Raw genomic sequence first — 12,437 nt, 5'->3', positions numbered from 1 at the left:
ACAGTGAAAAAATTACTTATATTTATTTTTACCCCCCTTGGGAATCGAACCCGGGACCTCCAGAACGGTAGCCGAGCGTGCTGACCATTACACCACGGAGGCGGACATTAGACATGATATTAATTACTTATCAATTAACCTTTGATTATATTCATCACCTGCTATTTCGACGGGCGTTAGAGCGTAATACTCATTAATTCGAAAGTTTTCTTAAGTGGATGAAAAGTTTATTGCTCTTGTGTTATGTACAACGAATTGTAATTTGCTTCGGTATCGTCGGCACCTTGAAGGCGGCGTATCTCAGCTCCTAGTAAAATACTGCCTCATTTGTTCTCCTGTTTCGTGATTAGCTGTAAATTACACCAAAATCTTATTAAGTGTTATTAGAAATGAATGTAGAGGCACTGTCCTGAAGAGGTTCAGATAAAATTCTCATCTACGACTTCGAATGATATCAATCACGATAAACTATTTCGGATTACCGAGTCTCTTCAACTTGATTTATGAGATGTGATTAAAAATAATGATTTTTTGGTATTTGAATGAGATACGATTTCCTTATTGCTGATTGATATCGTTTATTTTTGTATTTCAATTCTTTCTTCAATATTTTTTCTTGTTCTTCTGTTTGTTGCATGTTTTTATGAGGGATTCGTCTGGGATGTGGATTCCCAGCTGTCAATCCAACTCTTTCATGGTCTGCCCGGGAGTTGTCTAGGGCAATGCAATGTGAATCTGGATAGTTCCATTCTCCTCAAATGCGCATACCATTGTCTTCTTTGTTGTCTTCCCACCTAACGATATATTCGATCTCGCGTATTTCTCTTATACTGATGGTTAGCCAGATATGCTCCTAAGAGTCTTAATTTTTTATATTTAAGGATTTTAAAAAATTGTAATCAAGTAACTTGTTTTATCCGCCTCCATAGTGTAATGGTCAGCACGCTCGGCTACTGTTCTAGAGGTCCCGGGTTCGATTCCCAGGGGGGGTCAAATAAATAAAAGTGATTTTTTCACTATAATATTTATTCAATATTATCCTAGACTGGTACCTGAAGCGGATGGCTGATCACCTTTTCTTCATGTGTTAACGATCAAGATAACACTGTGTTTATATAATGCAGTGCCCTATGCACCATTGGGGTGCGGATAAGGGTTTGAATCGAAAACTTGTTTAATGTTGAGAAAGAAAAGAATGTTAAAAAAATAAAATATTTGTTTCTTACATTTTATTGATATTAACAGTATTTAGAGTATTTTTAAAATTATTCAATTCACTAGAAACTGGATTTTTTCCCCACGTACGATATATCAATATATACATAATATAGGTGTCTTGACTTTAGACGAAGCATCCATCGTCTTTAAACGAAAGAAGATAGAAGTCTGAGCATCCCAGGGCTAACGATCTGGTATTTGGCTGACTCAAATGATACTTTTATACACTTTTATAGGTTCACCATTCTGATAATTATTGAAATCTACATAGTATTATCTTTTCAAAAATATTATGCACACATGAACCATCGTTTGATTCGAATACTTTTTAGACCAAAAAACAATTTATAAATTTAATTGTTTGCTATTTCAGAATAGTACTTACTTAAAATAAAAAATCTGTCGTTGAATTGTTTTTTTTTTTAAATTCTGCTTTCATGTATAGATTTTAAATTTGTTTTTCGTAATACATATCGCTCTCTCCTTTCAACAACATCATATATTTATCAAAAAACTTGATTTTTCAGGAGATCGTTTTTAAAGTTTAAAAATATAATATAACATATTAAAAATAAAAAACAAGCCACGTATTGAACTTTTTACTATGCAACCGATCTTTTTAGGTAAAACCTGAATGTATTTCTCCATTTGAAAAATATTAAGTATATTTGAAAAATAAATTAAACAATACCTCTTCTTCAAAACGCATAAACAACACATTCTGCCCTGTAGCGGGTTAATATTAAGTTAAAAATATGCCGCTTTTTCTGGGATATAGTTGGTACATTTTCTGGGAATTCCGAAACCATGCACAACTGAAAATTGTCGATTTTTGATATAGGACGTGGTTGAAAGGAGTGAGCGATATATGTTAAATATATATTATTTGAACTAAGCGACTTTACCTTATACTTGTATGTATGTACTTTAGGAGATATACCATTTTACCAACATTATCTGATTTTACCTTTGTTCAAACTATAAATTAAATTTCTATCTCCCGACGGGGTAAAAGTTGAGAGTAATGGGTCTTTCTTTAATTTATCTCGCATTTCTTGTTAAAAATCTTAATAAATAAGTATTACGAGTCGAGTTGCATATGCTTACTATCCTATTGAAGTAATTTTTCTTATGTTACCCGTTCTGATACGATCTAATGGCATCTTCCAGTTTTGTTTAGAGCATTTCTCCAAAGTCGATGAAATATGGAAGCCTCTAAGCACTTTACCGGGTGGTTAAAAAGCTTTTGAAAATGTAAATGCCTAATTTTACCTTTGAATATACCCAAGAATACTTATCAAATAATATAAAGACACTCGAAGTAACGGAATTAAATATTCTTATTATTTTTTGACATCTCATCAAAGACGAAGAAGAATATGGAAGTCTGGGCTTTTACGGGGCTGACGACCGTCATAGGCTGGTTTAAGTGATCACTTTACACACGTGTAACATTCACCAATTCTACCCATTTTTGACAACCACACTACTCAAATTCTTGGAAGTTCTACATATATATATATATATATATATATATATAAACCAATTTAGAAACCTTGTTCATGAATCACTAGAACTTCACTAGAGACATCTATTGGTGAGATGTAAAGAAGCTTTTTACCAAGCAGAAACTCTTATAATAGTATGTGAGGTCCGAATCCTGGATTAAAATATGTCCGAATCCTGAAAAAAAAATTCTTCTTTCGAAATAGGAAAAAAGCAAGGAATCAGTTTTTCAACGTGTATCCCGTAATTTGATCGATTGGAACTTACCAAATCATTTATTTAATGCTTTACCATACATACGTTAAACAGCAACTTAACTTTCTTTGTACCATGCAACATTTGACGTAATTGTTTTTTTTTCTAAAAACATCGTTTTTGTATTAAAAAGAATTGTTTTTCTTCGAAATAAATATATGGTTTTGAAAATCAAAGAGTTATTGGAGGTTAATTATATAAAAAAAATCAATGTGTATTCTTGAAAACAAAAAAAAAAGAATCCAATATATAATGTAAAAAAAATTGGGTGTGAGATGACGTGCGACTCCTAGCGTTGCCGAATGCTGACTAAGCTCAGTGATAGCGAGTGTGGCCCTAAGCAATATTTTTATATATCACATTATGTTTCAACTGAGTCGAAGCATTTTTTTTTATTTATTACATTATTATTATAATGAATCTAAAAATGATCAATCATTAAACAGAATTAATTGGTTTTTGTGATATCTGTTTCGCCTTGCGGCATTGTCAAACTGTTGAAAAAACAACTTTACGTGTTTACGTGTATTTTGTTTATCGTGTGGTAAATATATACTTATACATAATAAAAGTTTGGTCAAAAGATATGTGTCTATATACCATATAAGTTATGTCTTGTTTAAAGGATTGATTTTAAGAATTTTGTTTAAAATATATAATTAATTTTTGCTTTCGGCTGAGGATAAAGGCATTTTTTTATATATCTGAGAATAAAACAAAGGTTTACATTATCATCTTTACATACAAAGATGAAGAAGAATATAGAAAACACTATTTTTTAAATAACGAGTTATCTCTCTTATAGAGCGTATCTACTGCGTGTTTAGGGAGGGAGTTCATTTTATAACCCTTTTTTTTAAACTGAATTTCAAATATTATTTATTGTGTTGAGTAATTAGTAGACTTAAAATTAATCCTATGATATAAAAGAGTGATTCTAAGAAAAAAATCTAAAAAATTAATTCCATATGTATTGTTTCTGATCATCCTATACCTGGGCAAGTTTTATAATTTTTGGTTGACTGATAACAAAAATTTCTCATAATTTATGTGTCCGTCTAGAAAGCTCTCCTCTTATTGGTGTAGGCACAATATGAATTTTTATTACAGTTCTTTATGCTTTTTTTTATAAATATTCTTTTTTAACAGTAATACAAAATAATGTAATTTGTTTGAAGATATTTTGTGTTTAGAAATAAACAGAAAATCTTTTTCGTGATTTTTAGTGTGGTAAAAAATTGATTTGCTTTTTTTGCTCCGGTGGTTGTGATTTGGTTTTTGAAATGATTGAAAAAAGTAAACTGAATGTTGGAATAGTATAAAAAGTGTTGCGATTATTTCCGCTGAAAGAAGTCATTATATTGAAGGAATAATATGAAAATCGTGATAGTAGGACAAAAAACGATTTTAACGTCAATAATACTTGATGCTTTTTATAATCTTTTGTGCTTTGCAGAATGTAAACCTTCCTGTATGTAATGTCAGAAACATGGTCTACAAATTTTCTATCGTCAATTATTTTTGGCTTAATATATTTTGGTTTTAAGTGTCATTTTTAAACGGTATCATTGTTCAAATTTAAGGTGTCTGATATTATAGGTATCTCAAATTGAGATGGAATATCTATCATTTGTATGAACAAAGATGGAAGTCTGAGCATCTCACAGCTTACGACCTGGCACTTGGCTGGCTTGCATGACTATTTTATACACTTGTGTAACGTTCACCGTTCTGCCCATTAGTGAACATCCATATTGCATTTTTTGGAACTTGCATCTATGGTATGCAATGGTTTTGATAGTAATTGGTAGAACTTTAATATCTATCCCTTTCACATGTTGGTACCAATTAAATAGATTTAGAAGGATGGCTGATTGTGGCGCCATCAGTTGAAAATTTTGTGGAGTACATAAATATATAAAACTTACTTTATAATATTGATGCCTTTATCATTCAGATGCTGGGAACAGAGTGAATGGTGCACTAAAATCAGTTTTAGCAAATAAAAATCTATCAGCGGAAGCTAAACTGGCAGTACACAATGGAGTTCTGGTTCCAACCCTTATGAATGGAAGCGCAGCATGGAGTTGGCAAAAGAAGGATGAAAGCAGACTGAATGCAGCCGAAATGCGATCCCTCAGACGAATGTGTGGCAAAACGATGTTTGATAGATATTCGAATGATGAAATAAGGAAAGAATGTAAGGCTGAGATAAGCATTATCGATAAAATTAAGAAAGGTGTGTTGAGATGGTTTGGACAGTGGAGCGTATGAGTGAAGAAAGAACGGTTAAACAAATTTATGAGGCGAATGTAGTTGGAAAAAGAAGCAGAGGACGACCGAGGAAAACTTGGCACAATCAGGTATGTCAAATACTTGAAAGCGGCCGGGTCAGGAGTCGTAATAATCGTCGGGTATGTATGAGGAGATGCATGAATGTAGAAGAGGCAAAGAATGTTTGCAAAGACAGAGTGGTGTGGCGTTCGATTCTCTCTGCCTACCCCTGCAGGGAAGCGGCGTGATGGTTAGTTAGTTAGTTAGTTATATCATTCATAGCGTGAATAATGCTGTGTCTGAAAGGATAATTAATAATAAATGGTTTAAATTTTAATTGTGTATATTTTTCTCTGATAACTATAGGCTTGGTTCTAGTGTTTACTGCACAAATTACAGCAAGAATGCAGATTAATTTTAAAGCATAATATTCACATATATTACGAGTGCGTGTGGGGAACACGTGTCAGCGATCGCATCTTACGTCACGATCCAATATTGATATATCGTCAGAGGATCGTAAATATTTCATTACCGTAGAAGCTCGTCCGATCGTAAAGTCCCAGTAAGAATATTAGCTTATTACGAAATCAGGCTGATCTTAATGGATCTCTCAAGTGGGAACTTTAGATCGACGCACAACCCTAATAAGCTCGCCGTTGTAAAATCGCAAATGTAAAATTATTTTTTAAAAATGTTTCTAGCTGTCATTTGCTTTTGAAATATTTGATTTTGGAAATATTACATCTAAACGCTGAATATGAAAATTGATACATACTATATCGCTCACTCCTTTCAAGAACGTCATAAATAAAAAAACTTGATTTTTCAGTAGAACGTTTTTAAAGTTTAAAAATGTAACACAATGTATTAAAAATAAATATCAAGCCACTAATTGAACTTTTTAATGTGCAACAGATCTTTTAAGGTAAAACCTGAAGGTTTTTTCTCCATTTGAAAAATATTTAGTATATTTGAAAAAATAGTTAAACAATACCTTTTCTTCAAAATGCAAAAATAACACTTTATGCCCTGTAGCAGGTAAATATTAAGTTAAAAATATGCCGCTTTTGCTGGGATATAGTACATTTTCTGGACATTCCGAAAACATGCACAACTAAAAATTGACGATTTTTGATTTATAACGTTCTTGAAAGGAGTGAGCGATATGTATAGTAGAACCTTGAAATTACTGACGACATATTATTGAAGTTTTCCCCTTAAGGCTTTTATTTTTTTCATAAAACAAATTGCAGGTCTTGATCCCGCATTATTATCTTATTCTGGTGTTTTTTTATCTCATAGACTCTTGCCAGATATTGTCCTTAGAGTTTTCATTTCTGATACTATTGAGCCAGTTTTTTGTGACTGCAGTGTCCGCTCTGCATTCGATACCATATCGCTCACTCCTTTCAAAGACGTCATATATCAAAAATCGTCAATTTTCAGTTGTGCGTGTTTTCGGAATGCTCAGAAAATGTGCTATATCCCAGCGAAAGTGGCATCTCTTTTACATAATATTTATCCGCCACATGGCAGAAAGTGTTGTTTTTTTTGCATTTTGAAGAAAAGGTATTGTTTAATTTATTTAAAAAAAAATACTAAATATTTGTCAAATGGAGAAAAAAACAGTGAAGGTTTTATCCAAAAAAGATCTGTTGCAGAGTAAAAAGTTCAAAAAGTGGCTTGATATTTATTTTTAATACATTTTATTATATTTTTAAACTTTAAAAACCATATCCTGAAAAATCAAGTTTTTTGATATATGATGTTGTTGAAAGGAGTGAGCGATATGTCATGATGGGTCGTCCACAAGTTTTAGATATTTTAATTTTGCTGCCGATCTTCATTCTAAAACCAGTGTTTTATTATTTTTATTATTTTTTTACTTAGTGTATAGGTTTTTTTTCATATACTGAGAGTGAATAACATATCATACATACACATTTTGGAGGTGCGCGAACCACACATTGAGAAACATTGATCTAGATATCACTGCGCCAGTGAGGTACAGGCTCTATGCCCTATTGTGTGCGGAGAAGGGTTAGAAGAAGAAACTTACACATATTTTTCTAAAACTATACACTAAGTATGTATATATGTAGATTTTTTCACATATAGAGAGTAAATTACGTATTTTACATACATACATACTTTTTAGTTAGATTGTAAATTTGTTGATGCATTGTTTGTACGGCTACAGCATCAGATAAACGTACCGAGTCTCGAACGTAACAATATTCTCGTTGAATGTTTAAAGCATGAATTATTTATGAGGCGGATTTTTATTGCATTGTTTATAACTGATGGGAGTCGAGAATAATGAGAGTGTGCCTTGTGGGTAACTGGACGTTATTTGTTTCTTGTAAATTGAACATGCCACTTAAATTTCGTGGCCTCTCATTGTCCGTGCGATCCGACGTGAGGCTGCCAAGATAACCCGACGTAGCTTTGTGGAGGGATGTCAGAACGATCCCTTTCCATCTAAACTGTTGAGATTATCCTGTTTATATATATGTACTAAGGGTTTTTGTCCGCCTCCGTAGTGTAATGGTCAGCACGCTCGGCTACCGTTCTGGAGGTTCCGGGTTCGATTCCCAAGGGGAAGTATAATAAAAATAAGTGATTTTTTCACTTTAATATTTATTCAATATTACCATGGACTGGTACCCGAAGCCGAAGGCTGATCACCTTTCCTTCATGTGTAAAAGATAACACTGCGTTAATATGACACAGTGCCCTATGCACCATTGGGGTGCGGATAAGGGTTTTAACTAAAATGAGGGTATTTATCATGCCTTTTGAAACTAGAATGGAAATTTTCAATATTCAGGTACTTATATTTTATTTATTGTTTCGGCATTAACTTTGTGGTAAGACATGTCACTCACTCCTTTCAAGAACGTCATAAATCAAAAAACTTGATTTTTCAGGAGAACGTTTTAAAGTTTAAAAATAAAATACAATGTATAAAAAATAAATATCAAGCCACTTAATCAACTTTTTACTGTGCAGCAGATCTTTTTATGTAAAACCTGAAGGTTTTCTCTCCATTTGAAAAAAAATTGTATATTTAAAAAAATCATTAAACAATACCTTTTATTCAAAAACAACACTTTCTTCCCTGTAGCGGGTAAATATTAACTTAAAAATATGTTGTTTTTGCTAGGATATAGTACATTTTCTGGGCATTCCGAAAACATGCACAACTGAAAATTGACGATTTTTGATTTATGACATTGTTGAAAGGAGTAAGCGATGTTACAATGATTAAAGAAAACACTTGTTTTATACCACTTGAGTTTTATTAAAGACTACATGTTTAGGAAGTTAAGCTTCCATCATTTAGGTCAGATATTCAGAGATGTCAAAATTGTAAAATAACTCCTAAGTGGATAAAAAGCTATATTTTTGAACAAGACACACATAAAATGTTGTGATTTATTTAAACTTACATAGTTATGATTTGTTTTCTGTTGAATGAATGATGAAGATACGGTTATATCATCACGATGATCTGAATACTCACAATGCGACCATTGTCGGCAGTACATGAGGCGAGAAGGCATATCAGTAGAAGCATGAACTAATAATGTTAGTAAATTACTACAAATTATGCAGTGCTGACCGGAAATCGTTATGTTTCTCGGAAACTCGTTAGTCATTAATATAATGTCCATCACATCACTAATAATCGTAAATGAAACTAGTTCGAAGTTCAGCAATGACAAGTTTAAAGGATCAAGAGAAAAACAAGTCAATTAACACATTTTAGGTGTATCACGCAATACCACTATGTATTTGCAAACGATCTTCTCCTCTTCCACATTAACGCGTCTCCTAAACTAATTCATGCCTGTCGATTATTACTACAACATTTTAGGTGTGTCACGCCATGCCACACTGTCTGTGCAAACGATCTTCACCTCTTCCACATTCACTCATCTTCTAATACATAACTGTCAATTATTACGACTCCTGATCTGACCACGCCCAAGTATTTAAAATACTTGATCATGCCAAGTTTTCTTCGGTCTTCCTCTGCTTCTTTTACCACCTTATAAATGTGTTGTGCTGTTCTTTCTTTACTCATTCGATTTACATGCCCAAACCATCTCAACATACCTTTCTTAATTTAATCGATTATCCTTATCTCGGGTTTGCATTCATTCCTTATACCATCATTCGAACATCTAAAATGCATCGTTTTACTGCACATTCCTCTTATAGATCGCATTTCGACTGAATTCAGTCTAATTTCACCCTTCTTTTGCCAACTCCATACTACATTTCCATGGATTATGGTGAAAAAATGTTTACGAGTGTAAATATAAAATATACTTATGTCCAAACACAATAAGTGGTAGATACATCGCGTAATACAAAACTTTCATCGTGAAATGGTGAATGTTACACTTGTGTAAAGTGATCACTTAACCAGCCTATGACAAGTCGTAAGCCCTGTAAATACCCAAACTTCCATATTCTTCTTCCTCTATGTTGAGATGTCGCAGCACGATTGATAACCGAAAAACAAAATTTAAATTAAAAAAATATCTCCTTTAAATAGCTTTGCATCACAGGATGAGGCAAACTAACGAGGTTTTTCAATTAATTTCAATTTTGATGGATTTAGCTTCTAAGCAGTCGGTAACGACGAGTTATCTTTTAATTTAAATCTTAAGTAAAATTAATGGAAAAGTAAAATAATGATTTAACTTAAGTGTATACATTAACTGATTAAATGTTGAGATTAAAATTCACTTAGGTTCACCGATTTAACATATTTAATAGATTTACTTTGTTTTATCTTACAGATTGGTTTAAATTATTACTTACCTCCTGTAGTTAAAGCCTTAAAAATGTAATTTTTTATATTTTTCAATGATATAGGGAAAAAAATAAGTTTAAAACTTACTAAAGTTGTTTGAAATCATATACTGTGTTTGAAAATGATGCGAAATGCATCGAAACACGTGTCACAAGGAAAAATTGGTATTCACCAAGACACCAAGTAAAATTGAAATTAAAAATTGATACATATTACAACAATGTGACTTTTGAATCAATTAATGTAATTTTAAATTTATATTTAGTTACGAAAGAAGAGACGTTACAGATCTCTGTTTCGTTGCCCAATCGATGAAATCAATCTTAACAAACATAGAATGTTACACAAACGAAAATAAAAACAGTTTGTGGAAGGTGATACATTGGTATAACTTCTAGAATTTTTTAAACAAAAATCAGGGAACATGAATTATGTAAAAAAAAAAACAGAGTTGGCTTACCATTTTTAAAACCCTTACCGCACCCCAATGGTGCATAGGGCACTGCTCCATATAAACGCAGTGTTATCTTGATCGATTACACATGAAGGAAAGGTGATAAGCCCTCCACTTCAGGTACCAGTCCAGTGTAATATTGAGTGAAAAAATCACTTATATTTATTAAACCCCCCTAGGAATCGAACCCGGGACCTCCAGAACGGTAGCCGAGCATGCATTACACTACGGAGGCGGAGGTCTTACCATTTAATAGACAATAATCACATATAAAACAACAATAACGTAGAAACCCAATAAAAATATAAGAAAAATCATTTACTGCAAAATTTTGAAACAATAGAATTTCATAAAAGTATGACTAGTTATAAACCCATAGTAAACAATACGACAATGACTAAAGCCTTCCCTATATTGTCCATGTTCCCACTGATTAAAAAATTAAAAATAAAAAAGTAAATAAAAATAAGAAACAGCTCCTACTACCTTCAATGTCCCAAGGACACAACTATAAAATTTGGACTTAGCTTCACATACGGTGTTTAAAAATGACGCGGAATGTATCTAAACACGTTTCACATAACGCTCACTCCTTTCAAGAACGTCATAAATCAAAAATCGTCAACTTTCAGTTGTGCATGTTTTCGGAATGCCCAGAAAATGTACTATATCCCAGCAAAAGCGGCATATTTTAACTTCATATTTACCCGCTACAGGGCAGAAAGTGTTGTTTTTTGCATTTTGAAGAAAATGTATTGTTTAATCACTTTTTTAAATAAACTTAATATTTTTCAAATGGAGAAAAAACCTTCAGGTTTTACCTCAAAAGATCTGTTGCACAGTAAAAAAATCAATCAGTGCTTGCTATTTATTTTTAAAACATTGTGTTATATTTTTAAACTTCAAAAACGTTATCCTGAAAAATCAAGTTTTTTGATTTATGACGTTCTTGAAAGGAGTGAGCGATAAGATTTTAAAGAAAAAGTGGTATTTGCCAAGTAAAATTAAAATTAAAAATAAAACAGGTTATTCATCTTAAATATCACTCTTTAAATTATAACTAGTGTCATTATTTCGTCACATTCATTGATCAAGTATATGAATGATTTTTATCAGTAACGTATGTTTAAAACTTGTTTACTAACTGTCGCCGTTCTTATCTGTCGGTAGTTTGTTTACATAGTTTATTTTGTTTACAAAATAAATTGTAGAGAAGGTAAAAGTAAATTGGTTTACCCTGATACAGAAAAAAAACTTTGAGATAACGATCGAAAAACTACGACTTTCGTTCAAATTCTCATTGAAATATATTAGTTTTAAAATTTGAAATATTTTGGTTTTTCTGGTAGTAACCGCATTTAGCTACGATACCGGAGACCCCAAGTTGGATTCTCAGGGGGGCAAAAATAATGAAAAGTGCTTTTTTCTTTCACTGAAATATTTGTTTTAATATATACCTGGATTGGTACCTGAAACTCAAGATTTATCACCTTGCCTTCATGTAATTAACGATCAACTTACGATTGCATCAATTTGATGGAGTGCCCTGTGCACCATTGGGTGCGGATGGGGTAAATGGAATAAAAAAAATCTTCTCTATTGTGACGGTGAGATTCTATTTTATTTTTGAGATAATACTTATCAACTGATCAAATAAAATAATAAATGATTCACAGTTTACTTTAATGCCAATCTATGTGTTTGATGAAATTACACAGCTGAACTTTTATGAACCTTGCACACTTACGACACATAAAACTTTATTTATCAATTAATTGCTTTTGTATAGCAATTTGCACTACATTGCATTGCATCTATGTTTATGTTTGCTCAAATGTATTGACAGTAATATTGTGTAAACTACGAACGGTAATACGATTGTAATATTTATTTTTCTGT

The 12,437-nt window shown here is 32.2% G+C and overlaps 1 protein-coding gene across 1 annotated transcript in view; it reads left to right on the top strand.

Annotated features, from left to right (window-relative positions):
- The window catches only part of LOC148308236 (rho GTPase-activating protein 7-like), a 449,904-nt gene that overhangs the window by 36,648 nt on the left and 400,819 nt on the right, over positions 1-12,437 (top strand). The window lies entirely within an intron of this gene.

The sequence above is a fragment of the Brachycentrus maculatus genome, unplaced genomic scaffold (genome assembly GCF_059751285.1).
Source record: "Brachycentrus maculatus isolate JH-2025_06_01 unplaced genomic scaffold, ASM5975128v1 h1tg000173l, whole genome shotgun sequence".
Classification (NCBI taxonomy): domain Eukaryota; kingdom Metazoa; phylum Arthropoda; class Insecta; order Trichoptera; family Brachycentridae; genus Brachycentrus; species Brachycentrus maculatus.
The sequence above is the reverse complement of the archived record's forward strand: the minus strand, read 5'-3'. Positions and strand labels throughout refer to the sequence as shown.